Raw genomic sequence first — 25133 nt, forward strand, 5'->3', positions numbered from 1 at the left:
CAAGCATCTACTGACGTCTGCCTTACAGGACATTTTCAAGCCAGTTGAGCCAGTCGAGCTGCAACCGACTGCACCTCTGACTGTTATGCAGCAGTCGCTAATGCCATCTGAGATGCCTCAACCAGTGCTTCAGACCTGCCGACCAGCACTGAGAACGATTCCTGAAGCAGAGCTGCCGTGTGAGCAAGCCTGCAGCCATCCGTGCAGCCTCGCTCGCCTAACTGCTTGCCACCTGATACTCGCAGCTGTCTCCCGTCTTGAACTCTGTCGCAGAAGCTGCAAAGCGCCCTGAAACCGACTCTAGGATGACGAGCACCAAGAACATCTACAGCATACATTGCGTTTCTGTCCCCCTGGTCCTTCTCCAAATGGCCCTATTGACATTGTATGACCCATTGCTCCCTTTGTGTTGAGAACAAGTATCCTTTAACTATTGCAATTAATTACTATAGGACTACCCTCCTGTCAATATCCAGAGTGCACCCACTTTCCTTCTTTCAAACTGTTTGTCCTCTGCCATCCTTTACAGAGTGGGTTGTATTTTGTAGTGTGCTAAAACTGTCTGTTGTGATATAAATAAAGTAGATATTTTTAAAACACCCTTGACTGGACAGTTGCTTTCATCATTGGGTAATAATTGTATTTTCACTTTGTTGGAACTAACCAACGATCCATGACCTTTCGGAGATAAACCTGCCGTTCCGTCCATGTTACCAAAATTCGACAAGCAGGTTTATAATTCGCTTGTATTCCAATCTGTTTGGATCCCTTCTTGTGTACTAGAGGTGTGGGGCTGATTGATGGTTTAGAAACCAATATTCATCACCGTACCACTGGTGCCCCGTAAGTTGATTCATCACACCTAGGAGTCGGAACCTTTGTGAATCTCACCGGTACACAAGAATGGCCCAGCACTACCAACCAAGTGTCACCTAGGCCACAGAGCCTGAAGTCTTGGGAACCACAGCAAGTCCATAAGAGTGGGCCAGCACTACCGCCCAAGTCTCACCTAGGCCCCAGAGCCTGAAGCCTTGTGAACCACAGCAAGTCCACAAGAGTGGGCCAGCACTACCGCCATATTGTCACCTAGGCCCCGGAGCATGAAGCCTTGTGAACCACAGCAAGTCCACAAAAGTGGGCCAGCACTACCACCCAAATGTCACCTAGGCCACGGAGCCTGAAGTCTTGGGAACCACAGCAAGTCCACAAGAGTGGGCCAGCACTACCGCCCACGTCTCACCTAGGCCCCGGAGCCTGAAGCCTTGTGAACCACAGCAAGGCCACAATAGTGGCCCAGCACTACCACCCAAGTGTCACCTAGGCCACGGAGCCTGAAGCCTTGGGAACCACAGCAAGTCCACAAGAGTGGGCCAGCACTACCACCCAAATGTCACCTAGGCCACGGAGCCTGAAGTCTTGGGAACCACAGCAAGTCCACAAGAGTGGGCCAGCACTACCGCCCACGTCTCACCTAGGCCCCGGAGCCTGAAGCCTTGTGAACCACAGCAAGTCCACAAGAGTGGCCCAGCACTACCACCCAAGTGTCACCTAGGCCACGGAGCCTGAAGCCTTGGGAACCACAGCAAGTCCACAAGAGTGGGCCAGCACTACCGCCATATTGTCACCTAGGCCCTGGAGCATGAAGCCATGTGAACCACAGCAAGTCCACAAGAGTGGGCCAGCACTACCGCCCAAGTCTCACCTAAGCACCGGAGCCTGAAGCCTTGCGAACCACAGCAAGTCCACAAGAGTGGGCCAGCACTACCGCCCAAGGCTCATCTAGGCCCCGGAGCCTGAAGCCTTGTGAACCACAGCAAGTCCACAAGAGTGTGCCAGCAATACCGCCCAAGTCTAATCTAGGCCCAGGAGCCGGAAGCCGTGTGAACCACAGCAAGTCCACAAGAGTGGCCCAGCACTCCCGCCCAAGTCTCACCTAGGTCCAGGAGACTGGGGTCTTGTGAATCACACCAAATCCACAAGTGTGGGCCAGCACTACCGCGAGTGGGCCAGCACTACCGCCCAAGTCTCATCTCGGCTGAGGTGCTGGAGTCTTGAGAATCACAGCAAATCCACAAGAGTGGGCCAGCACTACCGCCCAAGTCTCACCTATGCCCCGGAGCCTGGTGCCTTGTGAATCTTGTAACTGCGCCCCGCTGCACACTCTAGGAACACTTGGCGGGTTTCAGTGGTAGCTTTGGCTGCGGCAGTCTTCCCTCCCACGTATCAATTAATTTGCAAATGCACTTAGGTTGGAGACTAATGAGGCGCTGAACGATTCCCTCTCCAAACAGTTGGACATCGGAGGTGGGTTCTGGAGGCGAGGAGCTAAAGCCGCCACAGCGATCGGCTGCCAACAGTGAGATGAGCCACACCGAGGCAGCACTCTCCACCAGGGCTGTGGCCATCCCACCACTGCTACGGCTTCCCGCTCTCCCTCTCCACCAGGGCTGTGGCCATCCCACCACTGCTCCGGCTTCCCGCTCTCCCCGCTCGGGCCCGCAGCAGGCACTCTCCACCAGGGCTGTGGCCATCCCACCACTGCTCCGGCTTCCCGCTCGGGCCCGCAGCAGGCACTCTCCACCAGGGCTGTGGCCATCCCACCACTGCTCCAGCTTCCCGCTCTCTCTGCTCGGGCCCGCAGCAGGCACTCTCCACCAGGGCTGTGGCCATCCCACCACTGCTCCGGCTTCCCGCTCTCCCTCTCCACCAGGGCTGTGGCCATCCCACCACTGTTCAGGCTTCCCGCTCTCCCTGCTCTGGCCCGCAGCAGGCACTGTCCACCAGGGCTGTGGCCATCCCACCACTGCTCCGTCTTCCCGCTCTCCCTGCTCGGGCCCGCAGCAGGCACTCTCCACCAGGGCTGTGGCCATCCCACCACTGCTCCGGCTTCCCGCTCGGGCCCGCAGCAGGCACTCTCCACCAGGGCTGTGGCCATCCCACCACTGCTCCGGCTTCCCGCTCTCTCTGCTCGGGCCCGCAGCAGGCACTCTCCACCAGGGCTGTGGCCATCCCACTACTGCTCCGGCTTCCCGCTCTCCCCGCTCGGGCCCGCACAGGCACTCTCCACCAGGGCTGTGGCCATCCCACCACTGCTCCGGCTTCCCACTCGACCTGCTCGGGCCCGCAGCAGGCACTCTCCACCAGGGCTGTGGCCATCCCACCACTGCCCGGTGTCCCGGTCTCCCTGCTCGGGCCCGCAGCAGGCACTCTCCACCAGGGCTGTGGCCATCCCACCACTGCTCAGGCTTCCCGCTCTCCCCGCTCGGGCCCGCAGCAGGCACTCTCCACCAGGGCTGTGGCCATCCCACCACTGCTCCGGCTTCCCGCTCTCCCCGCTCGGGCCCGCAGCAGGCACTCTCCACCAGGGCTGTGGCCATCCCACCACTGCTCCGGCTTCCCGCTCTCCCCGCTCGGGCCCGCAGCAGGCACTCTCCACCAGGGCTGTGGCCATCCCACCACTGCTCCGGCTTCCCGCTCTCCCCGCTCGGGCCCGCAGCAGGCACTCTCCACCAGGGCTGTGGCCATCCCACCACTGCTCCGGCTTCCTGCTCTCCCCGCTCGGGCCCGCAGCAGGCACTCTCCCCACCAGGGCTGTGGCCATCCCACCACTGCTCCGGCTTCCCGCTCTCCCCGCTCGGGCCCGCAGCAGGCACTCTCCACCAGGGCTGTGGCCATCCCACCACTGCTCAGGCTTCCCGCTCTCCCCGCTCGGGCACGCAGCAGGCACTCTCCACCAGGGCTGTGGCCATCCCACCAATGCTCTGGCTTCCCGCTCTCCCTGCTCGGGCCCGCAGCAGGCACTCTCCACCAGGGCTGTGGCCATCCCACCACTGCCCCGGCTTCCCGCTCTCCCTGCTCGGGCCCGCAGCAGGCACTCTCCACCAGGGCTGTGGCCATGCCACCACTGCCCAGCTTCCCGCTCGGGCCCGCAGCAGGCACTCTCCACCAGGGCTGTGGCCATCCCACCACTGCTCCGGCTTCCCGCTCTCCCTGCTCGGGCCCGCAGCAGGCACTCTCCACCAGGGCTGTGGCCATGCCACCACTGCCCAGCTTCCCGCTCAGGCCCGCAGCAGGCACTCTCCACCAGGGCTGTGGCCATCCCACCACTGCTCCGGCTTCCCGCTCTCCCTGCTCGGGCCCGCAGCAGGCACTCTCCACCAGGGCTGTGGCCATCCCACCACTGCTCAGGCTTCCTGCTCTGGCCCGCAGCAGGCACTCTCCACCAGGGCTGTGGCCATCTCACCACTGCTCCGGCTTCCCACTCGACCTGCTCGGGCCCACAGCAGGCACTCTCCACCAGGGCTGTGGCCATGCCACCACTGCCCAGCTTCCCGCTCTGGCCCGCAGCAGGCACTCTCCACCAGGGCTGTGGCCATCCCACCACTGCTACAGCTTCCCCCTCCTTGCTCGGGCACGCAGCAGGCACTCTACACCAGGGCTGTGGTAATCCCACCACTGCTCCGGCTTACCACTGCTCCAGCTTACCGCTCTCCCTGCTGGCCATCCCACCACTGCCGGCGTCCCGCTCTCCCCGCTCGGGCCCGCCGCAGGCACTCTCCACCAGGGCTGTGTGGCCATCCCACCACTGCTCCGGCTTCCCGCTCTCCCTGCTCGGGCCCGCAGCAGGCACTCTCCACCAGGGCTGTGGCCATCCCACCACTGCTCAGGCTTCCCGCTCTCCCTGCTCTGGCTCGCAGCAGGCACTCTCCGCCAGGGCTGTGGCCATCCCACCACTGCCCCAGTGTCCGCTCTCCCTGCTTGGGCCCGCAGCAGGCACTCACCACCAGGGCTGTGGCCATCCCACCACTGCCCCGCTTCGCGCTCTCCCTGCTCGGGCCCACAGCAGGCACTCTCTCCACCGGGGCTGTGGCCATCCCACAATTTCACCGGCTTCCCGCTCTCCCTGCTCGGGCCCGCAGCAGGCACCTGCTGGCCACATTTGTCGTTAAAGTCATGGTAACCACGGCGGCTGCCACATCCCGCCACTCTTGCAAGAGCTTTGTTGATGTAGACGTTGCTGGGAGACTTCAGCCATCTGCCAACGAGTGTGCGTCCAGCTTCATGTGCTCAAATACTAGAAACCGCTCTTTTTGACATCAAAAGGCCCTGTTCTTTTATGAAACTTCTTGTTAGGGAGAATTCTCTTTAAAGGCTAATTTCCCTTACCTATAGAGTCCCCCAGCAGCTTTGCTGGATTTGAAGGGTTTATTTTTCTCCTGCTAAGAGTGAGACTCTTTTCCCACCCTTAGGCATACTTTTGATGTGTGTTTTAGGCTATTTTTGTGCTTATGGTCTATGGGGTTTTTCTCACCCCGATAAGTATCATCTTATTCATGTGTGTTACACAGCACCCTCAGTGCAGTAAGACAGGGGTGCCATAGTGACCCCCAAACAGACTCAATACCCTGGCCCTGACTACTGTTTCCCAGGACATACAGTTACCATTGACTTTGCTAGTCAATAGTTACGAACAAAACCAGTACACAACATCTTACTATGGAGGTACTGGGAAGGGGTAATAGTTTTTCCCTGGTGTTCATTTTCAAGAGGGTACTGTCCAGTCCCTCTTGCCAAAGTTTCTGGCTGGTGGCAGTGGTTACTACCATTAATATTCGACCGCAAATATTTTCCTATGGGATTTTCCCATTGTTCGAGGCTACTACTTTTTATGATAGCCTTTAACAAACTGCCGGTTTATCTTTTTATTAACTTTATTCCAGTGTTTTTTCTTTGCCATATCTTTTATAATATTTCTTTCTCGTGTCTCGCTCTGTAATCCAAACCCAGGTCGGGGTACCTTTGTTTGTCCTTTTGGCGGGCTTCTGGACAGAAGCCCTCCTTCAGGCGCCAGTGAGTCTGGGGTACACAGGATGTGTGGGAGGGGAAGTAGGCACCCTGGACAGGGTTGTCTAAGCAACCCAAGTCGCACTCTGCCCTGATAGGCTGGGGAGTTATCCCGCCAGGATAACCACCCCACTGTGAGAGTGACAGCTAGGCTGTATCAATGGGGGTTTTTCTGCATAAAAGCAGGGATCTGAGGACTGGAAAACAAGACGTCGCCACTGGACCTGAGAAATCTGAAGAGGAGAGAAGCCAAAGACATCTGCAACGACTGAACCACCGGCGAAGCCCTGCTGCAGATTCTCACCACTTTTCTCCAACGACAAGAGAAGAGCTTCACCTGCAAGAGCCTTCTTCCCTTGAGCTGGTCGGGCCAACCAGTTTGCCAATCAGCTTCCCGGACCTGCTTTGGTCGAACCACCAGTGCCAAGCACTAGGAGACCGGATAGCCAGGCACCCGTCCACCATGACCGTGATTTAAAGGAGAGTACCCTTTATTCCGTTTTGGCATCACTGCGGCCGGCTTCTTCCCTGGGCAGTGCAGTAACTCGAACCTTCTTCCACGACGAGAGCCGTCTCTTCCTCTGCTGGATCTCCCAAACTGCAGGAACTGCCAGGGACTACCGCCCCCGCCGGAGCCTCTTCCACTTTTAAGGTACATTGTTCTGCCAGGCCTCCCGTTTCGTTGGGTACTGCTATAGGTGTTTTAAATCCTTTGCTTACCTTCTGGGCTGGCCGCCCCAATCATCTAACATTGTCTTTTTACTTTCTGCACCCTCCTTTTCAACCATTAAACAAAGACATGACTGCAGCTACTAGAACCGTTTGAACCTGGGCACTTTGCCTCGTACCACTGACTCTGGCACAGGCCTATTGACTCTGGCTAATTCTGTTACAACTGCCTTCTCTAGATTGCTTTTCATCAAGAAATGTGTTTCTGCACCTAAACTTGTATAACCACCGTTCGTTCCCCATTATATATTGTTGAAGTGCCATTTTGCTCGGTTTTCACCTAAGTACTGTTGATGCTAAAGTACTACCTTGGCTAACTTGTTCACAATCCAATTGGGAAGTGTTGCTGGAGTGTTTAGGAGTCTAACCCTGTATAACTTGACCTTTCCCTCCCCTGAAGAAATTGTTAGAGTGCCATTTCTGCTTGGTTTAGACTGCCATTTTGCTCAGTTTTCACTCTTGCTCAAACTGGTCTACAATTTAAATAGGGAGTTGTGCATACTTTCCTTGACTGTTTTAACTTGCTTTAATGATAGTGACTTGTGTGTTGAATTAAGAGTGTGTAAAATAAATATGGGATACATTACTCACCGTAATCGTATTTCTGATGCTTGTATCTGCTTAGATTCACATGCTGTGCATAGGCCGACATCTAGTGGAAGCTGCGGAGTATTACAGTTTGTTTTTCGAAAGTCGAAAATGGGCGTCGACACAGGCGTGCCAGTAATACTATCCCTAGTGTGACGTCCACTGTACCCAAGATCCCTCACGCGTGTAGGATCCTCAGATTGTATTTTTTCTGACATGAGGAAGCATGAGGAGTAGCGTGAGTACAGATAATCCAAGCAGATAGACAGAAAAGGTAAGACTACAAGCAATCATGCGCCTTCTCTCGGAGGGGAGGAAGGGTGGGTCGCATGTGAATCTAAGCAGATACAAGCATCAGAAATACGATTACGGTGAGTAATGTATCCCTTCTGAGGCTTGTGGAATCTGCTTAGATCACATGCTGTGCATAGATTAGCGAGCAGTACCAGAAGAAGGAGGTGGGATGTGAGAAGGGTCATGAGCAAACAGGTGTCTTAGAACCGCTTGTCCCACTTGTGTATCTGTCTTGGAATGAGTGTCAATGCAGTAATGCTGAGTAAAAGTGTGAATAGAGCTCCAAGTAGCCGCTTTGCAAATGGTGTCGAGGGGAACATTTGCAATGAAAGCCAGAGTGGCACCAATGCCTCTAGTAGAGTGGGCCCTTGGCGTAAAAGGCAGAGTCTTGTCAGAAAGAGAGTAACACAGCTGTATACAGTTGATAATCCACTTCGAGATAGCGCCCTTAGAGACGCGATCCCCCTCTCTGCCTGTAGCTACGGAGACAAACAGTTGATCTGTTTTCCTTAGCGGTCTGGTTTTATTTACATAGTATAGGACCGCCCTACGCACATCTAGGGTGTGTAGTTTCACCTCAGCCGAGCTTTGCGGGTTCTGGAAGAAAGCCGGAAGCTAGATGGACTGGTTTACATGGAACTTGGATATGAATTTAGGTGAGAACCTAGGGTGTGTGCGTAAAACCAGTTTGTCCTTGTGGATAGTAAAGAAAGGATCCTGCACTGACAGAGCCTGAATTTCACTGACCCTTCTTATGGAGGTAATGGCTACTAAGAAGGCCGTTTTATAAGTCAGGTGTTTGAGACTACTTTTATGCATGGGTTCGAATGGGGGTCCCATGAGCTTAGCTAGCACCACGTTGAGGTCCCATCCTGGCGGTGGGTTCGAAATAGGAGGGTGAAGTCTCTTTACTCCTTCCATGAAGGCTTTAACCACTGGTACTTTCCACCACGAGACTTTGTTATGGGATGTGGTGTAAGCCGAGAGGGCTGCCAGGTGTACTTTCAGCGAGTTAAAAACCAACCCTGCATCCAGCAGGTGGAGCATGTATGTCACAACGTTGGAAGGAGTGCAATCAACCGGGTTGATTTGTTTATTCTGGCACCAGATAACGAATCTTTTCCACTTATCAAAGTAACAGTGCCTTGTATTTGGTTTCCTGGACTCCTTTAGAATGTCCATACACCTCTGTGGTAATTTGAGATGTCCAAACTCTATGACTTCAGGAGCCATGCTGCTAGGTTCATAGAGTTGGGTTCCTGATGCACTGTTTGACCCTGTTGCTGGGACAGTAGGTTGTACCAGGCTGGGAGTCTGATGGGTTCGCACACCGCCATCCTGCGTAGGTGTGGAAACCATGGTTGTCTCGCCCACATGGGAGCAACTAGGATGAGCGTCATAGATTCCTTGTTCATCTTGTACACCACCTTCCTGATGAGAGGAGTTGGTGGAAAAGCGTACGCAAACATCCCTGACCAGTTCATCCACAGGGCATTCCCTTGGGAGTCCGGCTGGGGGAACCTGGATGCAAATCCTGGGCATTGTTTGTTTTCGCTTGTGGCGAATAGGTCTATAGTGGGGAAACCCCACTGAGAGAAGAGATCTTCTACTACGTCTCTGTGAAGGACCCATTCGTGTTCTTCCGGGAGGGAGTTTCTGCTTAGAGCATCCGCTAGGGAATTGAGCTCCCCTGGAACATGTTGCGATGACAGGAAGATGTTCCGTCTGAGTGCCCATATCCATATTTTCTGGGCAAGCTTGGACAGATTTGGCGAACGAGTCCCCCCTTGCTTGTTCAGATAGAACATGGCTGTTGTGCTGTCCGTCCTGATCTGCACCGACAAGTTCAGTAGATGGGGCTCGAACGCCCTTAGCGCTCGGAATACTGCCAGAAGCTCTAGCAGATTGATGTGGTTCTTGGCTACTGAGTGAGACCAGAGACCCTGAGCTGTGTGGTGGAGATGGTGAGCTCCCCACCCAGTCAGGCATGCATCTGTAGTCACCACGGCTTGTACTTCGGGATCGTAAAAGGGTTTCCCCTTTGCGAGATTCTCTCTTGTCCACCAGTGTAGGCTCTGTACGAGTGTTGGCGAAACGACCACTAGATCGTCCCAATGACCACTTGCCTGAGACCACTGTTTCGCCAACCATTCCTGCATGGGACGCATGCGCAGACGCGCGTGGGGGACCAGGTAAATGCATGACGCCATCATGCCCAGTAACCGCATAGCTTTGCGTACTGTTATCTGTTGACCTGACTGATAATGCGGAATTTGCAGAAGTATATTCCGAATTCTCTCTTCCGAAGGGAAGGTCAATCCTTTCTGAGTATGTAGGATAGCTCCTAGAAACTGTTTTGAGGTGCTTGGCACCAGACTTGACTTTTTCTCGTTGATGGAGAAGCCTAATTCGTGGAGGAGGTCGATAGTCCTCTGAATGTTTGACCTGCAAATTCCTGGGGTTTCCCCCGTTATGAGCCAGTCGTCCAGATAAGGGTACACCGGGATTGCTTCCCTGCGTAGGTGTGCAGCCGCCACCGCCAGTACCTTGGTGAATACCCTTGGTGCTGAAGTTATCCCGAAGGGCAGTACCTTGAATTGGTAGTGGCGACTGTCCACCTTGAAGCGCAAGTACTTCTTGTGCGCTGGGAGCATGGAAATATGAAAATAAGCATCTTTCATATCCAAGGTTGCCATGTAATCCCCCTTTTTTAGGAGGGGGATTACCTCTTGTAGCGTGGTCATACGGAATTTTTGGGGCTTGACATATTTGTTGGCAGGCCGTAAGTCCAATACTGGGCGCATTGTCAAATCTTTCTTTGGCACAAGGAAGTAAGTTGAATAGATACCCTTGTTTACCTGGTGTCCTGGGACGAGTTCTATCGCGTCCTTTTCTAGCAGAATGGCGATCTCCTCGAGAAGGATCCTTTGATGCTCTAGGGAGTGCACTCTTTGTCGTGGAGGATGATTCCGGGGACGCTGCAGTAGTTCTATACAATATCCTGCGGATACTGTTGACAGCACCCATCTGTCTGAGGTGATCCCTTCCCAAGCCTGGGTGAAGGTGGAAATGCGTCCCCCTACTGGGGTTGCGTGGCAAGGGACCCTGAACTGAGCGTCACTGTTTTGGTGGAGGCGTGCCCCCGCCCTTGTTGGGGCTGCCTCTGCCTCTTCCACGACCTCTCTTGTTACCCCTGCCGTAACTCTGGGTAGACTGCTGGTTGTTATTCCATTGTGTACCTTGTCCCTGGGCATAGTTGCCTCTTTGTGAATTTTGGCCGCGTGGGCGACGAAAATTATTGTTCCCCCTCTGGTTAGGGGGTTTGTTGGTAAGCTGGCCAAGGGATTTGAGAGTCTCATATTCATCTTTGGCATTTTTAAGTGCGTCTTCGACCGCTTTCCCAAACAATAGGTCGGGTTCCACTGGCTTGTCTATTAAAGAAGCCTGGGTTTCTGTCTTGAATCCCGACTGCCGTAACCACGCATGTCTCTTGATAACAGTACCTTCTGCTATCAATCTCCCTGCGTTGTCAGCGGCGTCGAAAGTTGCTTTTAAAATGCAACCAGACACGGCTCTCCCCTCTGCCGAGATCCGAGCCAGCTGGCCCTTTAACGGTTCTGGAGCAGAGGCAATGAGCGCCGCGACTTCTTCCCATTGATGGCAATTGTAACTAGCCAACAGGGTGGTGGAATTCGCAATCCTTGCTTGGTAGGCGGACGTTGAGGCTACCTTTCTGCCAAACCCGTAAAGTTTTTTGCTCTCCTTGTCGGGAGGAGCTTCTGATGAAGATAAGGGCGTGCCAGCCCTCTTTCTAGTGTTGGTCACCACTAGGGAATCTGGTTTAAGATGTCCCTTTATATACAGAGGGTCAGACTGGGCTGCCCGGAAAATCTTTTCAATTCTGGGGTTGACAGCTCTGGTGAGGTTAGGATTCACCAGGGAAGGATCTATTCTTCGTTGGATGGATTTGAGGATAGGGATGGTCTGAGCGACCGGTCTTCTCTCTCCTACAAACTCCTCCGCGAAGTCCCTTTCCTCCTGTACACCGTGGGTGTCGATGTGGAAGTGTTCCGCTGCTCGAGCGAGAACCTCGTTAAGGAGGGGCTGGTTATCAACTGGAGAGTCAGTAACTGGGGCTTCGCTTTGTACTGGGGAATCTACTCTGTAAATTTCCTGCTCATCTTCTCCCTCCTCCAGGTCCTCATCCTCTGCATAGTAATCTGTCCCGGTTTGTTCTTCCATAAATGCAAACTCCTGGTCCTCTTCAGGGAAAACTTGTCCCTGATAACTGGGGAGTGGAGTAGAATATGGAGTGGAGTAAGGCTGAACCTTGAAGGGTTCAGGTCTTTCGACCCGGGGCTCTTTACTTAGCGGGATAGGATCGGAGGAGCCTGAGGGTGTGGCCCCTTGAGGGTTATATGAAAGAAAGTGTTCTGGGTTCTTATCATAAAAATCAGCCAAGGAAGACATCCTAGACATAACCCTGTCTATGTCTTCACTGGACCATTCCCTGGAACAGGGTATTACTTTAGCAGGTGATTTATTTTCAAGGGTAGACTTGTGTTTGCTTGTCTGCTTAGGCTTTACAGGGGTGGAAGGCTGTGCTTTCCGCTGTTTCCCCCCTTCTCCGTGCGTGGAAAAATGTTTTCCCTGTCCCTTGGGGGCCCCAGAGACTTTCGACGCCTGGCGTCGAGGGTCTGGAGAGGTATCTGTGTGCTTCGGGCGTGGGGCCTCACTGATGTTAACCGCGGTCTCGGTATCTTGGAGCGCGGCCTGGGGGTGGAAGTCGTCTTCGTCTCCCGACGATCGAACTTCCGTTAGTGTGTGTAGCGAGGCACTCTTGGCAAGAGTGGATGATTGCCTTGCGTCGTGAGGCGATCTCGATCGAGAGCGCCCAGAGGACACCGAGTCGGACCGTTCTTTTTGTGCCTCTTTCCGGGAAGTCGACGTCGTCGAGGTCCGGTTGGTCTTAGTGTGTTTAGTGTGTGTTAGGTGTGTAGCGCTTGCGTCGCCGGGGGTCTTCCCCATAGCCGCCTTGCCGGACGCTCGTCGGCTGTCTTTCGACGCCGTAATGCCCTCGCCGTCCGAAAGTACGGCGTCGCTGCCATCGCTGAAGGCGCCCTCCGCTGCCATGGCCTCCTGCCTGGCGTGGTGGGCCCAACGCTTTGTCGAACGGTCCTTAAGTGTCTTAGGTTTAAACCTACTACACGCTCTGCAGTTCGCTTCGGGGTGATCCCTCGGCAAGCAGAGATTGCACGTGGCGTGCCTGTCGACCCAAGGGTATTTGCGATTGCACTTGGGGCAGAATTGAAAAGGGGTACCCTCCATACGCACCTTAAGGCAGCGGGCTGCTAAGTGTAGGAATATATATAAATGTAACTATATATCAAGAGTGAAGAGTATGTACCACCCCCCACTCTCCCTACTTGTAAGGGCCGAGGCCAGCGGCCTACTAGGCCCGGGCCGAGGCCAGCGGCCTACCGAGGCCCAGATCCGTCGTGCAGCAGTCGACGGTCGATGACTTCTCCAGCCGTCGTCGAGGTTGAGGGTCGACGTTGGGGTGGGGAAGGGAATGAATAAGAATTAAAATTATAATAATAGCAAAAGTATGGCTAAGGCCAGGGAACTCCGCAAGATGCTTCCGACCAGTATGGCGGAAAAAAACAATCTGAGGATCCTACACGCGTGAGGGATCTTGGGTACAGTGGACGTCACACTAGGGATAGTATTACTGGCACGCCTGTGTCGACGCCCATTTTCGACTTTCGAAAAACAAACTGTAATACTCCGCAGCTTCCACTAGATGTCGGCCTATGCACAGCATGTGATCTAAGCAGATTCCACAAGCCTCAGAAATATATATATTCTTTTTGATACAAATCTTTGGTCAGTGTTTTCTTGTCCCATAGTACTGTAGTCCTATTGTGTAAACCCTGAATACTGCTCATCTCCCTCTTGAGATAAGTCTGGCTGCTCAGCCACAGCTACCAACTAAATCTGTGTGGTACAGACTGATACCAAAGGGGATTTATTGCATACACCTTAGTCCTAATCTTCTGTAGTGCTCCCTAAGGGAACTGCATAGGATTCTGCCTAACACTTCTTTTAGAGGAATGTGGCATAACAGGCTGTATAGGCTCAACCTTGGACACCTGTTCACATGTACTCCCCACTTGTCAGCTCATCTTACACAAACTGGAGGCACCCACGAGTGGTTTCAGGCTCCAATGTATGTATTGCTGGCAAGCAGCTATTTGCAAGTTGAAAGTCTTCTTATGCAAGTCTGAAAAACAGATAGGTTCCAGGTACTTGCCAGATAAAATTCTAACTTCAGTGACCTGCCATGCTCACGCCATCAAGATAATTAGTCTGCACACATGTCATGATCTCTTTAACATGCTTCCTCTGCCTCTCCCTAAACAGATGTTGAAAGATATATGCAGAGTTCTCCAGGACTTCCTGTGAGGAGAAAGGGCGAGACCCAAAGTGACCTGATCAGAGCTTACCCGCCCAGTTAAGATGAGGACTTTGCTTCCCCAACATCAAGAAATACTACAGGGCTTAAACTTTGCAGAGGCAGCGGTGCTGGCCCAGGCCTCCCACCCCGGAAGCACACCCATTGAAATGGAATTGGCCAGGCTGACAGCACTGGACCGACAATTCTCTACTGAAGGCCACGACTCCCCTTCCCCACGGGAATCGGCAAGGGCTGATGGCGTTGATCTGGGCAACCTTCCACACCACCGTTTTTTAGCCCGTCTGCGCCATTGCAAAAGGGGTCCAGCCATATGCAAATCAGTCAGGTACTGCCACCAATGGGAGCAGTTCAGCCCGAACTGCTAGGCCAGGTCCCCTCTGCATGGAAACACTAGCAACCCCAGACATGTTTCGGCCTTCTTGGGCCTCCTCAGTGAGGTGCAGCTTGGTTCCCTATGGCGCAGCGAGCAAGGGTCCCACTTCTGGGCATACCCTCTCTCACATAGTGAGACAAACTGTGACCACAAAAGTGATGGTTGGAAAGTTTTTATCAATCTGTACCACTGGCGTTGCTCAGAAAATTGATGCAATCAAATTAAAGAAAAGGCTGCTCAGGCGTATAAAGTGGCATGTCTGCGAGAGAGCAGCACTGAGGGAAGTCTGAGTGCTGCAAGTGGCATGTCTGCGAGAGAGCAGCACTGAGGGAAGTCTGAATGCTTCAAAGTGGCATGTCTGCGAGAGAGCAGCACAGAGAGAGCAGCACTGAGGGAAGTCTGAATGCTGCAAAGTGGCATGTCTGCGAGAGAGCAGCACTGAGGGAAGTCTGAATGCTTCAAAGTGGCATGTCTGCGAGAGAGCAGCACTGAGGGAAGTCTGAGTGCTGCAAAGTGGCATGTCTGCGAGAGAGCAGCACTGAGGGAATGAGTGCTGCAAAGTGGCATGTCTGCGAGAGAGCAGCACAGAGAGAGCAGCACTGAGGGAAGTCTGAATGCTGCAAAGTGGCATGTCTGCGAGAGAGCAGCACTGAGGGAAGTCTGAATGCTTCAAAGTGGCATGTCTGCAAAGTGGCATGTCTGCGAGAGAGCAGCACTGAGGGAAGTCTGAATGCTTCAAAGTGGCATGTCTGCGAGAGAGCAGCACTGAGGGAAGTCTGAGTGCTGCAAAGTGGCATGTCTGCGAGAGAGCAGCACTGAGGGAATGAGTGCTGCAAAGTGGCATGTCTGCGAGAGAGCAGCACTGACGGAAGTCTGAATGCTGCAAGTGGCATGTCTGCGAGAGAGCAGCACTGAGGGAAGTCTAAGTGCTGCAAAGTGGCATGTCTGCGAGAGAGCAGCACTGACGGAAGTCTGAATGCTGCAAGTGGCATGTCTGCGAGAGAGCAGCACTGAGGGAAGTCTGAGTGCTGCAAAGTGTCATGTCTGCGAGAGAGCAGCACTGAGGGAAGTCTGAGTGCTGCAAGTGGCATGTCTGCGAGAGAGCAGCACTGACGGAAGTCTGAGTGCTGCAAAGTGGCATGTCTGCGAGAGAGCAGCACTGACGGAAGTCTGAATGCTGCAAAGTGGCATGTCTGCGAGAGAGCAGCACTGAGGGAAGTCTGAATGCTGCAAAGTGAGCAGCACTGACGGAGGTCCGAGTGCTGCAAAGTAGCATGTCTGCGAGAGAGCAGCACTGAGAGAACAGCACTGAGGGAAGTCTGAATGCTGCAAGTGGCATGTCTGCGAGAGAGCAGCACTGACGGAAGTCTGAGTGCTGCAAAGTGGCATGTCTGCGAGAGAACAGCACTGAGGGAAGTCTGAATGCTGCATAGTGGCATGTCTGCGAGAGAACAGCACTGAGGGAAGTCTGAATGCTGCGAAGTGGCATGTCTGCGAGAGAGCATCACTGAGAGAACAGCACTGAGGGAAGTCTGAATGCTGCAAAGTGGCATGTCTGCGAGAGAACAGCACTGAGGGAAGTCTGAATGCTGCAAAGTGAGCAGCACTGGGGGAAGTCTGAATGCTGCAAAGTGGCATGTCTGTGAGAGAACAGCACCGGGAGAACAGCACTGAGGGAAGTCTGAATGCTGCAAAGTGGCATGTCTGCGGGAGAACAGGACTGAGGGAAGTCTGAATGCTGCAAAGTGGCATGTCTGCGGGAGAACAGCACTGAGGGAAGTCTGAATGCTGCAAAGTGGCATGTCTGCGAGAGAGCAGCACTGAGGGAAGTCTGAGTGCTGCAAAGTGGCATGTCTGCGAGAGAGCAGCACTGAGGGAAGTCTGAATGCTTCAAAGTGGCATGTCTGCGAGAGAGCAGCACAGAGAGAGCAGCACTGAGGGAAGTCTGAATGCTGCAAAGTGGCATGTCTGCGAGAGAGCAGCACTGAGGGAAGTCTGAATGCTGCAAAGTGGCATGTCTGCGAGAGAGCAGCACTGACGGAAGTCTGAATGCTGCAAAGTGGCATGTCTGCGAGAGAGCAGCACTGAGGGAAGTCTGAATGCTGCATAGTGGCATGTCTGCGAGAGAACAGCACTGAGGGAAGTCTGAATGCTGCGAAGTGGCATGTCTGCGAGAGAACAGCACTGAGGGAAGTCTGAATGCTGCAAAGTGAGCAGCACTGACGGAAGTCCGAGTGCTGCAAAGTGGCATGTCTGCGAGAGAGCAGCACTGAGAGAACAGCACTGAGGGAAGTCTGAATGCTGCAAAGCGGCATGTCTGCGAGAGAACAGCACTGAGGGAAGTCTGAATGCTGCAAAGTGAGCAGCACTGGGGGAAGTCTGAATGCTGCAAAGTGGCATGTCTGTGAGAGAACAGCACTGAGAGAACAGCACTGAGGGAAGTCTGAATGCTGCAAAGTGGCATGTCTGCGGGAGAACAGCACTGAGGGAAGTCTGAATGCTGCAAAGTGGCATGTCTGCGAGAGAGCAGCACTGACGGAAGTCTGAGTGCTGCAAAGTGGCATGTCTGCGAGAGAACAGCACTGACGGAAGTCTGAATGCTGCAAAGTGAGCAGTACTGACGGAAGTCTGAATGCTGCAAAGTTGCATGTCTGCGAGAGAGCAGCACTGAGAGAACAGCACTGAGGGAAGTCTGAATGCTGCAAAGTGAGCAGCACTGACGGAAGTCTGAATGCTGCAAAGTGGCATGTCTGCGAGAGTGCAGCACTGACGGGAGTCTGAATGCTGCAATCATCATCAGCTGGCTCCCCCCTGAGGCCCAGTAGGAGGGGAACCATTGCCATCTGCCTTTCAGCCCCCCAGAACTCCCAGGAGCCCCTTAACACAGCTGACGGCCACCAAGCATCCACAACATGACTTAACACAATACCGCGACCACACTGGTAACTTCCTCCTTGAAAGCTCTGCCGGCCAGTGAGGGAAGCCCTCGTCGCTTGTTTTCATTATATTTTCTTCTGGTCAAAAATATAAAAACGAGACAGTCATCCCAGCCATCACCATCACTCACCTTTATGCGAGTCTGTAGGTTTCCGTCTCCCTGGCTTTCGCTCTCTCTTCCCGTTGACTTCTCTGGTCTAGTCCAAGTCTCCACAATTCTATTCTACTTGCCAATGTACCAGTCAAGTTTGCAGACTGCCTCTGCTAGACAATCGCACGATCCCAGTGTATCCCAGGCTTGAGAATCTGAGCTTACTCTCGGCTTGGAACATACCAGTGTGCTCCCAGTTTGAAATTCAAAGTTTGTACAATCCCAGTCTACCGCCAGTTACACAATGAGGGTACATTTCGATCTTGCACAAAAGCAGTATATTTCTCATTCGGGAATCTTGGTGCACTCCAAGCTTGACAGCTCACGCGCACTGAATTTGCACGCTTCCACTAATTACTTATCTGAACATTTTAGTAACTTCCCAGATTGGCAACCCCAATGTACTGTAATTTGTGCAATTGTGTCCCTTTACAAAAAAACAGAGTGTTCCATTGTATACAATATCATATTATCCATATTGACAAGTCTCATGACCTCCCAGTATATTTAAAGTTTGACCACCGCACACTAAAATGCTTTCCACTTTTCCACCGCAACATAATTTCAGTTTGTAGAAAACCATTCCCGCCTAGCTACAACAATCCCAACACATGCACACTTAGTTTGGCATTCCCTGAAATCGCACAATCCCAGCACACGCACACTTAGTTTGGCATTACCTGAATTCGCGCAATCCCAGCACACGCACACTTAGTTTGGCATTCCCTGAATTCACGCAATCCCAGCAGACACATACTTAGTTTGGCATTCGCAAAATCCCAGCACACGCACACTTAGTTTGGCATTCCCTGCATTCGCACAATCCCAGCGCACGCACAATTTGTCAGTCTAGAAAAATGGATACCTCTACTTTGAGACCGCAAATGTATTTTGGTGGCCGTGGGCCAACCGTCTCATGCACGATATGACAGAATATAGGTTTTCGAGTTTGCCAATGAACGGCCATTTTGATGTAACAAGAATCGCCATTTTGTTTTCTAACCATTGCTCATTGCTTTCTGTTCCTATTGTTTTGCAGTATATTTTCCGCTCACACTGCTCGACTGTAAAACATTGTTGTCTGTATGTAAAAAGGACAAGGCCGCAGGGCCGAGAGGATAACAAGAGTTCGTTGAAACACAAACGTAGGCAGCGCCGGGAAGAATGCCCGGCTCCCTCCCCAATGTAGCCTTGAAGCAGAGCTGCAGGGCATTTAATCATTTCGCAGCTGCCAGCCAGTCTCGTTATATGGTAGAATATGTTAGAATAATACAGCTAAAGGCTTGAATTATGCTCTTCTTACGGCCCCCCTTTGCTGAGCCCGCTAGAGCGTGTCGGCTCCCGACACGAATAGCACCTAATAGATAGCAAGGTCCGGAATGCAACTCTTCCCCCCCGTATGAAGCTCGCTTCCAAGAACAGAAGTGCTGTGTTCTATTCAACAACTGAAGGATGCCTTCGCACTCACAAATTGCAAATTGTTACTAGAATAGATGTTTGAAGGTGTCATAGTTGTCGGAGATGTCCATCATCACACCAAGTTTAAAGAAACCCAATAAAAGGGGGGTGTTAAACATGTCATAGCTAATTGTTTGATATGCATTTTGTATATATGTAACTGATGTACGTAATTCACTCTTTTGCGTCCCTCGAGATCTAGAGATACACGTCGCGGGGCGTGAGACCGAGTTGGCCAACTGAGACTTTTGCTTTGCAATAAACCCTAGCTTTGGGAATACAACCTCGTGTCTGGCATATCTATCGTGTGTGGTGACTCGCCTTGTTTCCATAGACGTCAGGGTCCCCTAGGAGCCCCTTTCAAGATGGCGCCCGAACAGGGACCCTCCCCCACTTGTTCCATCGCATAACGTTGTAATTGAGTAAGGCGGAGAACGGCGAGGACAGGACGATCGAGCCGGGATCAAGAGGTGCTCGGGGTGCCCTGTAAAAGTGATGAGACTCCTTTGCAGATCTGCACACATCTGATCCCTGATCGACGTGCCTGGCTAGAGAACAAGGAGGCGAGGTTCCCGAAACGAGGCGGAAGCCAAGAAACACAGACACGACGTCCTTTGGTGCGTTAGTATACAGACTTGATTTATCAGGCGAGTCATTCCCCGATTCAAAGTAATCCTGATATTGGTTGAGAGTTGACTTTGCAAAATCAAACACCCTAGGTAAGGTTGATTAACCAGGGGGAAGGTTGAAACATGCCTGGGGTATTGTCCACCTTAGCAGGGTTTTTCCGCTGTGGTAGACAATCTTTGGAAGATGGACAAATTGTACCACCTGGGGGAACGCCGGCGTATGAGATGTATGTGAAGTAGGGAGTGGGTGCGATAATATTCTGTGAGACTTGGCATAGGCAAACCAGAAAGCAACAAGACCACCACTGGCCGATTAATGGTAGTTTTGAGATAGCGGGGATAGACAATTTGGAAAGGATGTTGATAAGAAAGAAAGCATGTCCTGCAGCATTTGAGACTATTAAAGACTGGAGAAAGGAAGCAATGCTCCGATTTAAAAGCAGAGTGAAGCATGCGCTCAGGCACAAATCGAAAGGTGAAGTAGCGGAAGAGAAAGAAGAGGAGGAGTGGACTGAGAGTCTAAGAAGGGCAGGTAGGCGAGACCAGTTGAATATAGAAAAGATATATCCACAACGGGAATTACACATAGCAGATGAATTAATAGAAAATATATTGACCCATACAAAACAAGGCCCGAGATCAGAAGTAAGACCAGACACGTCAGTAGCTATTGCCCAGACCCCGCCCGTAGCCCAAGCTCCCCCTCCGGTAGCTCAAACCCTCCCACAGCCACAGACCGCGCATGTAACACTTCCTATTAGCCAACCAGGCCCACAACAGACACTCCCTGTTCCCATTGTCCCATCCGCACCTCCCGCCTCAGAGACAGACTCGGTACCGTCTGTTCCTCCTGGGGTTGAAATTGAAACCACGGGGGCAAGAGGCGGGACTGACCAGCGGGGATGCACGAGGGTAACTCGCAGCGCAATCAGAAAGAAAGGAAGGTGGAATTGCAGCAACAGGCAGAGATGTATATAGACAGGAATGATGGGACAGCAGCATTGGCTTCGATGTATGACTTCCGAAGGAGCAACGAGAGACAGGTAGTGTTGGAATGCATGGGTGAATATTTGGTGGAGAAATGGAAACAGTTAATTGGGAAATTACCACCGCAGCGATTGTTAGATTTGAATGCATTAGCACGCTGTAGGGAGAGGGATGAAGAAGTGAGAGAACATATACAGAATAGAAATGGGTCTGGTCAGAGGAGACAGCATAAAGGACACCCAGGAGCGAATGGACCAAATAGGAATAGTATACAGCAGCATCACAATAACGGAGGTAATCAAAACCAAGACCAAAACCAAAATGCCCCAAACCAGAGTCAGGGACAGCAAAATCAAAAATATGGTAACCAGAGTGGGGGAAATAGAGGAAAGAGTGGGAACGTTTTCGATACACAGCCAAACACGTATTACAGTAATAGTAATGATTACACATCGGACAATGTGTTATTTCCCTAATAGGACAGCCCAGGACAGGGCTCGGAACCAGTGTCTATTCCTGTGAATCAGAGAGGACCCTACATAGAAATGAGAGTCGGGAATGAGGAGCACCGCTTTCTTGTAGATACAGGAGCGCAGAAGTGTTCAATAGACCACCACTTGGTTCCGGATATACCACTGTCAGGGCAAAAGAATGTTTCCGTAGGGTTTGCAGTTACAATAGGACCATTTACTGAACATTGTCCTTTCCTTTTAACAGAAAATTGTGGGGAGAATGTGTTGGGATTAAATTTGTTGCAAAAACTAGGTTCCGTTATACATTGCACGGCGGACGGAGTGTTTCTAACGATTTGGCCACACGATGCCCCTGTGTCAGAATTCATGTCTGAAGCGTTACCAGGGGAACTAAGTAAAGCACCAATCTGTATATGGGCAATGCATGACAATGATGTAGGATGTTTAAAGATAGAGCCAGTAAAGATCATCTCGAAAGAAGGTGTTACCCTACCGCGAATACCCCAATACAGAATTTCGGCTGAAGGTGAGAAGGGATTGAACAGTATTGTTACAGATTTGGTGAAATTAGGGGTAATCAAGGAAATTACAGGCAGTACATGCAACAGCCCGATTCTTCCGGTTTATAAAAAAGGAGGCAATGAGGTACCATACCGTTTTATAATTGATTTGCGCGCATTGAACAAGGTAGTAGATCCACAATTTTCTCTAGTGCCAGATGTCACTACAATATTGACAATGATACCTGTTTCAGCAGAATATTTTAGTGTAGTAGATTTGAAAAACGCGTTCTTCAGTATTCCAGTGGACAAGGACAGCAGATATTTGTTCGCGTTCACATTAGGACGACGATCATTTACATTTACGCGGATTCCGCAAGGTTACACGGAAAGTCCAAGTATTTACAGTAGAGCATTAAAAGAGCAGCTAGACATGCTGGAATTACCCGTGGGTTGTGTACTTTTGCAATACATAGACGATCTATTGCTAGCTGCAGACACAGAGGAGATTTGTATAGAAAGCACTGTATTACTACTGTCACACCTAGCAGCACATGGCCATAAAGCTAGTTTGAAGAAATTTCAATATAATCGAAAGGATGTGGCCTATTTGGGCTACCTACTTTCGAAAGGAGGGAGAAGACCAACGCCAGAACGCATAGAAAGTATTTCTTGTATACCTATTCCAAAGATACAAAAAGGAGTGAGAGCCATAATAGGCATGGCTTCATATTGCCGACAATGGATTGGTAATTTTGCGTCAATTGTGAAGCCGTTGGTGAATTTGACTAGAAAGGATGCGGTTATGCCTTTGCAGTGGGATGAGGAATGTCAGAAAGCATTTGATGGATTGAAAACTGCATTATGCTCAGCTCCAGTTTTGGGTACGCCGAATTATGAGAAGGTTTTTAGACTGTGTGTGAAAGTGAAGGATGTGCATTGGCGGTTTTTTACACAGGAACAAGGTGGCAGAAATAGGCCGTGCGGCTATTTTTCTTCTGCGCTGGACCCTGTAGCGCGCGCACTACCACAATGTTTGCGATCTGTCGCGGCGGCTGCTGCGTCAGTGAAACAAACTGAAGGGGTGGTATTGGGGCACACTTTAATTCTGATGGTGCCACATGCCATAGACGTTCTATTAAATAGGACACAGACGCAACACCTCACCTCTGCTAGATTGACAAGATATGAGATTATCTTGTTCTCGCCCCATATCCAAATTATGAGGTGTAGCGCTTTGAATCCTGCAGAATTAATGCCACCAACCATAAAAGAAATTGGGAAGGATGAATCACCCCCCTACGATTGCTTAATGGTCACTGAGGAACAAACCAAGGGGAGAGTTGGTTTAAGTGATATCCCACAGAAAGAGCCAGATGGAGAGTTATTTTGTGACGGCTCATGTTTTAAATTACCAGATGGCACGACAACTGCCGCATATGCTATCACTACCCTAGAGAACGTTGTAGAAAGCAAAAGAATTCCCTATAATTCAGCACAAGCCGCAAAGATAATAGGATTAACCAGAGCCTGCGAGATTTCTGAAAATTTGAATGTGAATATATATACTGATAGTCAGTATGCTTTTGGAGTGGTTCATAACTTCGGTCGACTCTGGGCTGAGAGAGGGTTTTGACATCACATGGCGCCAGAATTCAACATGGCCCTTTGATTGTACGATTGCTGTCTGCACTAACGTTTCCAATAGTGAAATGCGAGGCACATAAAAAAGTATCATGCAAAGTAGGAGAGGGGAAACGTGTTTGCAGACAGAATTGCGAAACAAACTGCCACTGATTTGAATACCAAAATGATGACGGTTCAGACTGAGGAAGTACCCTGTATGATAGAAAATAGAGTTGCCACTGTCAAAGAAATGCAGGCTGAAGCTACGGCCAATGAAATACAGGGGTGGGCAGAGGGATCTGCGGAGTTGGATCTGGAGGGTTGTTGGGTGGACAAGGGAACTAGAAACTGGATGTTGCCAAATTCGTACGTGACTGCAATGGTCACAATGGCCCACAGCCCTACGCACTTCTGTGCGAAGAAGATAATACAGCACCTTTCTACAGTTTGACAGAATGTAAACATAAAAAAGAATGCAGAGAGGTTGGTGCAGAACTGTATCACGTGTTTGCAACACAATGCAGGGAAGCGAACAGTGACTCCAACAGGCAGTTTTGGCCCGCCCTCCATGCCATTTGAAGTGATCCATTTTGATTTCATAGAGATGGAGAGGTGCCAAAACTTAAAATACGTCTTGGTGTTGCTCTGTGCATTTAGTAAGTGCGTGGAGGCATATCCTTTGAAGGACTGCACAGCAATGAGCACGGCAAAAGTAATGTTGAAGGAGTACTTTTCCAGATTTGGCTTGCCCCGTGTCCTATGGTCTGATAACGGACCACATTTTGTGGGCGCAGTGGTATTACAGATGTGTGCTGGTCTTCAGATTGATAAGAGATTCCATAGTTCAAGGCACCCGAGTTCTGCCGGTCTTGTGGAGTGGCACAACGGGATTCTTAAATCAAAGATTAGCAAGATTTGTGCGGGAAGCAAGTTGAGTTGGGTGGATGCATTACCAATAGCACTATTATGCATGCGTATGTCTGTACAGGCTAAAACTGGGCTCTCCCCGTACGAGATCGTGATGGGGAGGCCCGCAAATGTATGGTGCGCACCACGGCCAAAACGACTTAGTGGGGTAGAACATCCTGTGCATAGTACTTATTGTGGCCTTTTAATGCAGAAATTGCGTTTGATTCATCAGCAGGTGCAGGAGGCATTACCAGTGAGATACACCGGTCCGAGGCACGCGCTGGAGCCAGGCGACTGGGTGCTGCTTAAAAATGTTGAAAGAAAGTCATCATTAGCACCCAAGTGGCGCGAGCCCTATCAAGTACTCTTGGCGACGCAGACGGCAATACGGGTGGATGGAAGAAAGTCGTGGATCCATGCCACCCATGCCAAGAAGATTCCAACTGCACTAAAAGACTTGCCTGACACTGATGACCGGAAAGAGACAGCGGTCCCAGAAACGAAAGAAACTGTTGCCAGTAAGCAGCCACCTAATCTGCCAAAACGAGAAGTTAAACTCGAAACAAAGCCTGAGACGATTGCCAAAGAGGGGGAAGGGCAAAGAGTGCCCCAACGTTCCCCGGCAGAATCGACATCACTGCTGGCCGACACGAGATCTGCCTTGCAAATACCAGCAGAAACAAATCGTGTACCCCTTTGGCGCCCACCAGCACTTGCCAGCACGCCAAAAAACGGATCTGCATCATTGGCGCAGCGCACACCAGCACCTGCACCTGCAGTAGCGCCACAGGCTGACTTTGAGCCTGAATCTGGAAGTGCACCGGCACTGATCACGGATCACACGATACCAGGAGCCAGGCGATACAACTTGCGGCCTCGGAAGACAGTGATCCGCAGTTCTTTTTGGTGTTTATGTCAACCTCTGGTTCAGCTCGTGGACGGAGAAGGAACTAGAGGTGTAGAGGAGAGAAGCGTGAGAATTGTGCAAGTCGGACAATTCAAGACTTGCGGCTCCTCAGTGCGATCATAAAAGTACATGTGTCAGGAACCAGAGCGGACAAGCTGGGCGCACATGGTACTATGGCAAATGAGATAACTGATTAAAAGTACATGTGTCAGGAACAAGAGCGGACAAGCTGGGCGCACATGATACTAAG

General features: G+C 51.5%; 1 protein-coding gene across 2 annotated transcripts in view; it reads right to left on the reverse strand.

Moving 5' to 3' along the window:
• MED27 (mediator complex subunit 27) overlaps nt 1–25133 on the reverse strand; it is a 1466317-nt gene that overhangs the window by 1133496 nt on the left and 307688 nt on the right. The gene's annotated exons all lie outside the window — the stretch shown is intronic.

The sequence above is a fragment of the Ambystoma mexicanum genome, chromosome 8, assembly GCF_040938575.1.
Source record: "Ambystoma mexicanum isolate Mex_15411 chromosome 8, UKY_AmexF1_1, whole genome shotgun sequence".
In the NCBI taxonomy this organism is placed as follows: domain Eukaryota; kingdom Metazoa; phylum Chordata; class Amphibia; order Caudata; family Ambystomatidae; genus Ambystoma; species Ambystoma mexicanum.